Below are 12,820 nucleotides of genomic sequence, written 5' to 3' on the forward strand. Positions count from 1 at the left end.
TGTTATCGGTATTGTTGTATTTTGCTTATCTTAATTATGCAGTGGACTGACCCCGTTATTGTTTTGTAAATCTGTGGTGATCCATTCGGGGATGGTGAGCAGATTGTGATAGGTAATGGTTATCTTTAGCTACGGGGACGAGATGGGATGTCATCACTTCGAGTCTAGCTTCCGCTGTTACGAGTTTAGCCTGTTTTTGGTTTCAGTTGTATTGAGATTCATATACACTTTCTTTTGGTTTTGTTTTAAGACAATATTATCGTTTAACCTTATAATTTAATAAATATTTTGGAATGGTTACTTTTGATATACTAGCCTCTGGCAACCGAGATGGTAACAGGTTCTCATGCTAGGGTGGTTCATGGTAAGGCACCTTGGTATGTAGGGGTGTTACAGGAACATTGAGAGATGAGAGTAAATGTGTGTGTTTTGGAGTGTAACTGAGGCTCTATTTATAGAAAATAGGAGATGTTAGAGGAGCCAAAAACATGGCCGTAAAACGCAGCCAACAAACCAAAAAAGTGGACCAAGGTCCGCACCGCAGGTGCTCTACCCAAACCCGAGCCGGGCCGATGCGCGCGCGCATGTGTTTGGACATAAACCAACAAGATCAAGTTTCACAACAAAAGCCCCTTTGGTGCACTCATTTAACCAAGCAAGTGGAGGGACCAATATAAAGAAGAATTTGTTTTTGTTTTCCACCGATGTGGGACAAAGCACAAAAACAAAAGCTTGTTATTGCCTTTTCTAAGGCATCATTTCCAACAAAAGCTTGTTACTACGACGCATGTAATTGGAGCTTGTTATTGGAGAGTAAATATTGAACTATTTTGTCGAAAATTTTGCACTTTAAAGTTGTCTTGTTTACTTTTTGACATAACACATTTACCATTTCCAACTATGTATAATTGTACATCATACGCAAACAATCGTCTTATATTGTGCTTATTACTAAACCAATAAGAAGTCCATTAACCTTCATAGCAAACTCAAGTTGCGTGCGAGTGAACATAACCTACAAAAAAAACAACAAAACAAATCATTAATACTGATACGTTATACACACGATTCTTCTTAGAAAAAAAAAAAAACATTTTTTCCTACGTGTTTTCTTCTTTGTCTGCAAATCAGTATGCAACGTGTAAGACGATCTCACCGTAAAAACGCTCCCTCGTATAAAAAAAACATTCATTAAATAAAGTAATAAATGAAAAATTTTACACAAAATGATGGTCTCACGTATAAGACGGTCTTATTCTATAATTTATGCATGAATATAGCATCAGATTAACCTTAAGTTTCCTTAACTTCTGTTTTGCAAACCATATATCATGATATGGTAACAAAAATCTTTTATATATATATATATATATATATATATATATATATATATATATATATATAACTGGGTTGAAACGCTGTGGATGTGCCACGTGTCCCTTACAGCCTTAATGACAAGCATTTATGACGGCTAATCATTTAATATGAACATAATAAATGCAGCATAAATCTCAGTAAATATTAATTATAATTTAATAAATTTTATTATAAATTTACATTAACTAATTACGTTGATTTGATTCTAAATTTATTAAAAAAATATTTTGATAAAAATTCTAAATTGTAAATAAAAACATTCATTGCGAAAAAAGCTTTCAATCGAGTATAATTTCAATATATTTATTAACATATTTTGATATGTAGAGATGATTAAAGTGAGTATCTTACAATGTTTTACATTTACGTAAAAAAATATTTTGAGAAAGTTATAAAACTTAGACTATTAATTTTATTAAGAAAAATATATTTTGAAGAGTCATTGTATTTATTAAAAACAAAACTTGAAAAAAACTATTAAGATATAAGTTTTTATAGTGTGGGAACGAAAAAATTATATTGCGACAAAATGAATACATATGAGATTTTGAGAAGTTTAAATACTGTGATAACGAGTATGTATGTACACAGTGATCACGAGTGAGTTTGAATAATTAAAAGAAAAGTAATGATTATAAAGTAATATAATATTATATAGGGTATTTCTACGCGGTACCCCGTGTTTGCATTTTGGTACCCCTATATTTTTGAAAATATAAGTGGTAAAATTTAGTAAAATGTTCTAAAAATTCCCAATCTACTAAAAATCACGTTTTTAATATGTTAGATTTTGTAAAGAAAATATGTTTACACTTGAGTAGACGATGTTTATGTTAATGACATGACAAATTATTGCCAAAAAATCAATAAAAATGTATAAATTAAACATTTTAAAGAGGCGGATAGGAGCATTTTGGATATTTTAAGATGTTTTTATCATGTTTAGGGGTACCACGGGTATTTTTTAAAAGCGAGGGGTATCACGTAGAATTCGAATAAATACAAGGGTATTATGTAGAAAAACCCTGTTATATAAAAAACATGAAAAAGTAGAATACACATTACATTTTTCTTTAATATCTTTAGTTAAATATGTATACGTCAAGAATAAAACATTAGTTATGCCTAACTAGATATTACTTTTATTTAAATATTTTATATGTTATCTTATAACAATGATATTTGATATTTGAGAAAATTCAACCTATTTTATTTACGGTAAACTCTTAAACATCGTTATATATAATTGTTAAAAAAAACAAAACGTGCAAATTTATTATAGATATGTTTGACACATAGCTCATGTAAGACACAACCAAAATATTTGAATAAGTTTATTTTGGGTCATATATGTTTGATACATAAATATCAAACCTTATACATAGAAAATTAAAAATTGCATAAAATTATATTCACATCATTTTGAACAAATATTTTAACTGATTTGGAACATAACATATCGTGAAATGATATAATTTGATACCTTAATGTTGATTGTTGCATTATTTGAATAAATTTTATTCTAATTAATGTGATATTTGATCAGTTACAATTTTTTTTTTTTGTAAATCGTTGATCATGCGTAATTAACTATAACTTAGTATTAGTTTTAATTAAAATTATATGTATTTTATTTTAAAACACTGAACTTAAACCTAATAAAAAAATTTAAGAAAAAAAATTAATTTATTTTTATTTATAGGTAAAAATATTAAAGGTTATATATGAATTATATTATTTTTCTTCAATTATAATAATAAAATTTTAAAACAGGACGCGCGAAGCGCGGGATACTACCTAGTATCTAACAAAAATAGGAGCATTCCTTAATGTCAGCCTGTTAAGAATTATAATAATAATAATAATAATAATAATAATAATAATAATAATAATAATAATAATAATAATAATAATAATTAAAGGGGAAGCAAGGTGAACGCAGAAGGGACGAAGGGTATAAGGTATTAAAGCAACGTAGACATGACTCTGAATCTCTGATAATACTGAGAGTAATAAGCAAAATGATACAAAATTACTATGTCACGATCAACAACAAAAGGGTCACGAAATATAAATAAAAGGGTACGGAAAACTGGTCTCTTAATAACTTATTGAAAAACCGTCTCTCCCAAATTTTAGTATTAAAATTTTGATCATCCATTTTACTTTTAAATAAAGTTTCGTGTAAAACTGTTTGATATAAAAACTAATAAATTACTATTACTATAAGTAGAGATATAGATAAGTCAATTAACTTGTGTTTTACACTATTACTTTTGTAAACCCGTCTTACACAATATTTGTTCCATCTTGCTTCTTAATTATCCCAAATTTATTATCCCATTTAAACTAACATATATTAAGTGCTCGTTTGGTTGCCCGTTGGAATCTAACTCCATAGGAATACCGAAATCATGGGAATGAAGTTCCCACTTGAAATTCATGTGATTTTAGCAAACCCGTTTGGTTGCCTATACAGGAATTTAATTCCACATGAGAATTACCTATGGGGAGCTAGGTAATTGAACTCCTCCATTGTGGAGGAGTTTCCAACTCCTTGGAAAATTAAATTCCCACATTTTATCAAAAAGTGGGCAACCAAACAAGTCCCTCTTTTCTAATTCATGGGATTTTTCAACTCCCATAAATTTTAAGGGGTGACCAAATAAGCACTTAGAATATTTGATCAACCTCCGATATTATACATTGATATTTACCCCTCCATTCAAGCTAATTTTGTATGTTTGATAAATCATATATATATATATAAATCATATATATATATATATATATATATATATATATATATATATATATAGAGGAGGGATCAAGAGAGTCCACCTACAATCCTTGAGTCCATAAGTCCTTATTAGGACCATTGAAAAGATGGGATGAGGGGTTGAGATTGAAAGGAAAAAAGGGGGGATTAAGGCTAAAAGGAGGGGATTGATTCTAATTAATCACTTCCTCTCACTACCTTCACTAATCAAACCCTAATTTCACTATAAAACCCTTCTTTTTCCACCCACTTCTCTCTCATCTCACAATTATCCTCCCCCTCATCTCTCTAAAAACCAAAAAAATCTCAAATCCTCTCAAAAATCCAACAAAATTCAAAAACCAAATAATTCCAAAAAAATTTCCCCCTCTTCCTCACCTACCCGACCCCACGTCCACCTCCACCGCCACCTACCCACGCCCACCACACAGCCCCTCTACCACTCCGGCGTCATTGCTCCACCCCAAACCAACTCTACGACCGCCACCACCTCACTAGCCACCGCCTTCTTCCTCTCTAACAACCGCCCACAACAACACCTCGACCCGACACCATATTAGCCCACAACAACAACCCACATTACCACAACAACCGTCACCTCATATTTCTAAACCCGACCCACCGCCGCCACCACCACCACCCAAAAAAAAACTGCAGCCCCCCTCTTTCCAGATCCACGACAACCACCCCACGACAACCACCACGACAACCCCGCGACCGACAACCACCACGACAAGCCCACGACCCACAACTCACGACACCTTCTCCCGACAACCATAACACCACCACCAGATCTGCCTCTCTTCCTCCATTAAACCGGATCTCAGGCCACCACTGCCGCTCCTCCACTCACCACTCACGGCCACCACTGCCTCTCCTCCTCTTTTCCTCTTTTTTTTTTCTCTGTGATTTTGAAATAAGAAGTAGTTGGTGGTTTTGGTTCAACATTCACGTGGGAATGTGTAGTGTTTGTTTCTTTTTTTTTTTTATCATTTTCTTTATTTTTTGGAAATGAGAAAGTGTTTGGTGGGTGGGGTTTAACATCACGTGAATGTGTAGTGTTTTTTTTTTTTTTTTTTTTTTTTTTTTTTTATCATTTTCTTTATCGTTTTCAATGATTTTGTGTGGTCAATGGTAACATGCGTTTTCAATGGTTTTTGGTTTGGTCAGTTTTTGTTTTTGTTTGGTCAGTTAACACGTTTTCAATGGTCTTTTATTCTTAGATCTACATTTTCAATGGTTTATGTTTGGTCAGTTAAAAATTTTTAGATCTACTTTTATTCTTAGATCTATAAAATAGATACTCATATTTTTTTTTAATGTTACACCCATATTTCTTTACATTTACACTCATATTTCTTTACATTTACACACGTATCACTTTACATTTACACTCGTATTTACTTACATTTACACTTGTATTTCTTTACATTTACACTCGGTTTTTCTTCACATTTACACTTTACATTTACACTCGTATTTGCAGTCGGTTTTTTTAGATTTAGTTTTAGTACTTACACTTTTAGATCTGATAAATATATAGTAGATTTTTTTACATTTACACTGGTTTTTCTTCACATTTACACTCATATTTCTTTACATTTACACTCATAAATCTTAACATTTACACTTGTATTTGTGTACATTTACACTCATATTTCTTAACATTTACACTCATATTTATTTACATTTACACTCGTATATCTGAACATTTACACTCTTAAATTTATATATATTTGGACTCATATTTTCGTGGATATGAGTTGGTGGTGGAGGACGGCGTTGGTGGTGTTTGTTGGGAGTCGGACTAAAGTTTTAATCGTAAAAGGACCAAAGTTATACTTATAAAGGACCAAAGTCACACTCAAAGGACCAAATTTACACTCTTAAACCTTCAAATTTACACTTAAAATAAAACATTTACACTGAAAACATCACATTTACACTTGTAAAATGTTAAAATTATATAAATTCAAAATTTCCGTCACAAAAAAATCAAATTTACACTCTTAAAATATTACATTTACACTCGGAAAATATCACATTTACACTTGTAATATGTTAAAATTATATAAATTCAAAATTTCCGTCACAAAAAATCAAATGTACACTCTTAAAATGTTACATTTACACTCGAAAACATCACATTTACACTTGTAAAATGTTAAAATTATATAAATTTAAAATTTCCGTCACAAAAATTCAAATTTACACTCTTAAAATGTTACATTTACACTCGTAAAACTTCACATTTACACTTGTAAAGTGTTAAAATTATAAAAATTCAAAATTTCCGTCACAAAAAAAAAAAATTTACACTCTAAAAATGTTACATTTACACTCGTAAAACTTCACATTTACACTTGTAAAGTGTTAAAATTATATAAATCCAAAATTTCCGTCACAAAAAATAAATTTTACACTCTTAAAATGTTACATTTACACTCGTAAAACTTCACATTTACACTTGTAAAGTGTTAAAATTAAATAAATTCAAAATTTCCGTCACAAAAATTCAAATTTACACTTTTAAAATGTTACATTTACACTCGTAAAACTTCACATTTACACTTGTAAAGTGTTAAAATTATATAAATTCAAAATTTCCGTCACAAAAAATAAATTTTACACTCTAAAAATGTTACATTTACACTCGTAAAACTTCACATTTACACTTGTAAAGTGTTAAAATTATATAAATCCAAAATTTCCGTCACAAAAAATAAATTTTACACTCTTAAAATGTTACATTTACACTCGTAAAACTTCACATTTACACTTGTAAAGTGTTAAAATTATATAAATTCAAAATTTCCGTCACAAAAAATAAATTTTACACTCTTAAAATGTTACATTTACACTAGTAAAACATCACATTTACACTTGTAAAGTGTTAAAATTATATTTCCGTCACATTTACACTTGTAAAACTCATACAACATTACATTTACACTTCTGAAATCTAAAACTCAAAACTGATTAATTAGGGGCTAGAGAGAGAAAGAAAAATTAATTAGTGTATAGAAATTTGATTAATGGTAATTGTTTTTGGTAATTTTCAATCTCAACCATCCATCTCAATCCAACCATCCACATTTTTTTCCTTTTCTTTTTAATGGCCTTTAATCAAATTCATCTCAACCTTTCATTTAGTCCATCCAATGGCCCTTAGAGGGACTTAAGGACTTAAATGAGGTAAGGGACTCATTAGATCTTACCTCTATATATATATATATATATATATATATATATATATATATATATATATATACAAGTCCTTCATATCTTTTGAGTCCATAAGTCCCTCCCATATCCCTTAGATCATGCTTGGTGGATGCTTGAGATTGAAAGTAAGAAACACACTTAACACTAATTAATTCACTTCTCTCTCTAGTTTTAATAATACATTTACTAATTCATTATCATACACAATTAACACCACCATTTATCTTATACTTCAAAGTTTATGAAAATTTTGTTAACACTTTTCCAGTTTCAGTTTGTTTTCGTTTTTTTTTTTTTAGACAAGTTTTCGACATTTTAGGATTTTACGAGTGTAATTCTAACAGCAGAAAGTGTAACTTTAATCTACGAAGCGGTTTTGACGGATATTATTTTGAAATTTGTAATTTTAAGGAATGTTTACGAGAATTTTGCGTCTTACGAGTTTAACTTCTATCTTTTTTGACTGATTTTGACGAATAATATTTTAAATTTTTGTAATTTTATCACAACTTATTATAATTTTAGCATTTTTTGAGTGTTATTTTAACGACAAAAAGTGTTATTTTAGTCAAGGAAAGTGTAATTTCAATCCAATGAGAGTGTTATTTTAGTCCAGGAAAGTATTTTTTTAGTCCAAGCAAATGTAATTTCAGTCCAATGAGAGTGTTATTTTAGTCCAGAAAAGTGTAATTTTAGTCCAGAAAAGTATAATTTCAGTCCACTGAGAATGTAATTTTAGTCCATTGAGAGTGTAACATTAGTCCAATGAGAATATGAGAATATGACTAAGTCAATGGAGAGTGTAACATTAGTCCAATAGTAGTAAGTGTATTCTAGCGAAAAAAGTGTAATTTTAGCGAGAAAAAGTATTATTCTAGCGAGAAAAAAGTATAATTTTAATGAGAAAAGGTGTAATTTTAATGAAGAAAAGTGTAATTCTAATGAAAAAGTGTAATTTTAATGAAAAAAAGTGTAATTCTAACAACAAAAAGTGTAATTTTAGTCGAAAAAAGTGTTATTCTAGCAGAAAAAAGTATAATTTTAATAGAAAAAAGTGTAATTTTAACAGAAAAAAGTGTAATTCTAACAGAAAAAAGTGTAATTCTAACAACAAAAAGTGTAATTTTAGCCGAAAAAAGTGTTATTCTAGCAGAAAAAAGTATAATTTTAGGAGAAAAAAGTGTAATTTTAATGGAGACAAGTGTAATTTATTAGATCTAAGACTAAAATAAAACGATCTAATATAACAACAATTGAAGATCTCACAAAATTAAACAACTTATGTGAGATCTTTTTTTTCGATCTATTTCAAAAACCTAGATCTAAAATTTTAAAAATAATAAGAAGGCAACAATAAGGGAAAAAAAAAACCACTGAAAAACAAAATGAAACACAGATCTAAAAAATTGACTTTTACTAAAACAATACTAGGAAAAATGAGATAAACAAAATGAGATCTCGTTTTTACTAAAATGAGATAAACAAAATGAAACAAAACAATAACCAACCTCCACCACAGCCAAAATCCCACTATCAAACATCACTAACAACAACAATAACGACCACATGATCTAAAAAAAAAATATAAACAAATTTTTTTAAAAAATTATGTATAACAAAAGAAATTTAAAATGAGATATATTAGGGAGAAAAAAAAAACAAAACAATACCCAACATCCACCACAACCAATTAATTTTAAAAAACAAATAAAAAAAACACCAACAGATCTGAAAACCACTAACATAAAAACAATTAAAAAAAGAAATCAGAAATAAATAAAAAAAAATCTTAAATTCGGAAAAAAAAACAAATCGCACTGGTCATACACGACCAAATTAAGGAAAAAAAAAATCTAAATTTTTTAAAAAAAAAACGAGATAAGGTGTTGTTGTGAGGATGTCGGATCTGAGAGGAGGAGGTGCGGGTTGTGGTGGTTTGATCTCGTTTATTGTTTTTTGTGGTGGAGGTTGAAAGAGGAGAAAGGTGGGTTAGTGGTTGCGTTCAGTGGTGTCGGTGTCGATGTGGTGTTGTTGTTGTTGTGCAGGGGTGTTGCGGGTTGTCGGGTTGTGCAGGGGTTGTTGTCGGGTTGTGGGTTGTGTGGTTGTGCAGCGTGTTGTTGTTGTCGGGTTGTTGTGGGTGGTTGTGCCGTGGTAATGGTGATGGCAGGTGGGGTGGCAGAGGCAGATATGCGGCAGAGCAGAGGCGTGGGGCGGCCGTCGGTGGTGGAGAGAGGCCGCGGGTCAGAACTCAGATCTGGCTAATTTATTTGGTTTTTTGAGTTTTTTGATTTGTGTGATTTTTTGAATTTTTTTATTTATTTGGTTTTTTTGAAAGATTTGAGTTTTTAGAGAGTTGGGGAATTGAAATTATGTGAGATGAGAGAGGAAATGGTGAATGGAAAAGTAGATATATTAGATTAGTGATTAATTAAGATTTTGTGATTAATTAGGATGGGTAGAGAGGGAGAATGTTTAATTGATATTAATCCCTCTTTTTTGCTTTCAATCTCAACCCTCCAACTTGCTCATCTAATGGCCATAAGGAGGATTTATGGACTCACATGTAAGAGGAGGACTTACATGATCCTAATACTATATATATATATATATATATATATATATATATATATATATAGAGAGAGAGAGAGAGAGAGAGAGAGAACATAGAAATCTCGAGACAATCTCATATTCTCAACATTTTCAAACATATGAGACATTTAATTTTACTAAACTTATAATCTATACTTGATTCTGTGTAACCATATCCGTGTAACTTTGCACAGGTATTAAACTAGTTTGGTAATATAATTGATACGTATCACTTTTCCGAAAAATTTAGACGATGTATAAGCACGGATGTTTCTCATATTTGATTAGTGTATTTGGTAATGTAAATGATGCGTATCAGTTTTAAGACAAAATTAGACGATGAATTCATAGCCGGGTAAAAAATTCAATCCAGTATATTTTTTGAAAATGCAATGCTTGTGGCTGTAACTTTTTGTATTTGGTAATAAGTCGGGTTGCTGAAATATTGGGATTTTAACAAAAGGACGATCCATTCTTATATGCATATATTACTATAATAAGTTCAAGCTCATTAGAACAAACAAATAAAAACTCATTAGTATTATAATACGGGATACCAACTTTTATTAATCACATAGTATTCCAAAGGTAGTGTTACATAGCAATTAGGATCCTCTCCATTTCCTTTCTCTCCATTTTCTCTCACAAACCCATTTAATAATATTATTCTATCTATACTCTATTAACCTTATATTTTTATGCATAAATCGTCAACCGTTCAATGTTGATAGAATACAATCTCGTCCGTCGAAAGGAAATGACCTCTCCATTTCTTTTGAGGAAATGGAGAGGATTTTGACTCGTTACATAGCCTAAGGGGATAAATTAAGAGGCAATTTACTAAACAAGAGCTTATTCAAATCAAATTTTTAATGTATATTATTATATCAATTTACTTTGCACAAATGATGTTAACAATTTGGTGTCTTATCTTTAACAGATAACAGACCTGTTGACAAGGAATAAATTTAGTCTCCATATTTTAAGTTGTACGGACTACGGAGTACTACTCTTTCGAAATAGCATGAAAAATCCTTACTCTTTACTAGATTATTTTAAAAGCGGAAGTCCAAGGTAAACAAGTTTATCTAGGGTAGAGATGTACAATCGACGTTATCAATAATGGGATATCAATAGCGGGATCGTGATTAGAGTGTTGTATACTTGATTCTTAGACCATCCCCAAGCAGTGGTCACGCTAACTAGGTCACGACCCGATTTTACTCTTAATCTCACCTTATTAACCTTGATTCATTTTCATCCTCCCAAGCAGAAGGTCGCAACCTAGGTCATCAACCCAATTATTATCCACTTTAAAACAATCCCAATTATTTTCCACATTTTCTACCCCACTTTTCTCTCTCTTACTTTTACAATTATTTATCCTAACATTTTATAAATATATTATTTATTTGTAAATATCTTAATAAAAAAACTACACCAATATTTTACGACTATATTAATCTTTAGATGTACTTTACGAAAAAAATATTAAATAACGTTATAATTTTGAAAAGTGATTAGACGATTTCTCATTGGTTGAAGAATTATAATGTGTGACAAAAGGTGGATAATTTGTGACCAAAAATAAGAAATGGTCAATTTGTGACCAAGGTTGATAAAAAAAGATGTCAAATTGACCTTGTATGTGTCAATTTCTCATTAGTTGAAGAATTATAAAAAATTAAAAAAAGTACTCTACACTAATCTAATCTACCCTACTCTTCAGTCTACTCCGTTCAACAACTAATTTTATCTGTGCTCCACTGCTCCCTCTTCAATTCACACGGCTTCTCCTTCAATTTCTTCATTTACTTCTCCAAATTTCAATACCCATACCTGTGGAAAATTCCAAACACATGACTACTCGAACTTGTGGGAAATCCAACACAAAACGACACTAGTAGCAGCAGTTATATGGAAAAATTTAAACAACACAAAACTGAGTAGCAGCAGCAAACATATTGAACACCATCGATTTGAATAGACGGTGTTCATACCAGCAATTATATTTTTTAAACAACACAAAACCGAGTAGCAGCATTGAACATCTCGAGCAATTAAACAACACAAAATAAGCAATTTGAGTTTTTAATCAACAAAATAAATCCGAGTAATCAACAAAACAAAATTAATCAACAAAACCAAATCAATCAACAAAGTAATCAACCGATTAATCAACAAAACCATATTAATCAACCGATTAATCAACAAAACAAAACCAGCAATTATATGAGTCGGCATATTAATATACAAAATAAGATTTGAATAAAAAAAATTAATAGATGGTGTTCATACCGGCTTCATGCAACCATGGCAACAAACAATCCGTACTGAAGAGCTTTTCCGGTTGTGTATAGATCGATTTATTAGATGGAGAAGGAGATGGAGATGATAGGCTGTGAATAGAGGGAGAGGATGGAGAAGGAGATCGGTTGTGTATAGAGGGAGAAGGAGATCGGCTGTGTATTAGATGGAGAAGGAGATCGGAGATTGGCTGTGTATAGAGTGAGAGAATGGAGAAGGAGGATGGAGAAGAAGAACGGGCGGAACGGCCGTGTATAGAGAGAAAGAGTGGATATAGATTTTTTTACAACTCTAGGTATCAACAATTTGAGTTTTTTACTTGGTATTTAATAATTGGTTACTCGATTTTTATTAATTGGTTACTTGGATTTAGATGAGTTACTCGTTTTTTATTATTAATGAAATCGTCTAATCATTTTTCAAAATTATAACGTTATTTAATATTTTTTTCCGTAAAGTACATCTAAAGATTAATATAGTCGTAAAATATTGGTGTAATTTTTTTATTAAGATATTTACAATAATAAATAAATAATATATTTA

At 30.5% G+C, this 12,820-nt stretch overlaps 1 long non-coding RNA gene across 1 annotated transcript; it reads right to left on the reverse strand.

Moving 5' to 3' along the window:
- Positions 1-11,553: 11,553 nt before the first annotated feature.
- LOC141626452 (uncharacterized) lies at positions 11,554-12,561 on the reverse strand. The gene is made up of 2 exons (XR_012536033.1): positions 12,269-12,561; positions 11,554-11,809 (listed from the first exon to the last, which is right to left on the reverse strand). It is a non-coding gene; the product is annotated as an uncharacterized LOC141626452 (long non-coding RNA).
- Positions 12,562-12,820: the final 259 nt, after the last annotated feature.

This window comes from Silene latifolia, chromosome Y (genome assembly GCF_048544455.1).
Source record: "Silene latifolia isolate original U9 population chromosome Y, ASM4854445v1, whole genome shotgun sequence".
NCBI classification, from domain to species: domain Eukaryota; kingdom Viridiplantae; phylum Streptophyta; class Magnoliopsida; order Caryophyllales; family Caryophyllaceae; genus Silene; species Silene latifolia.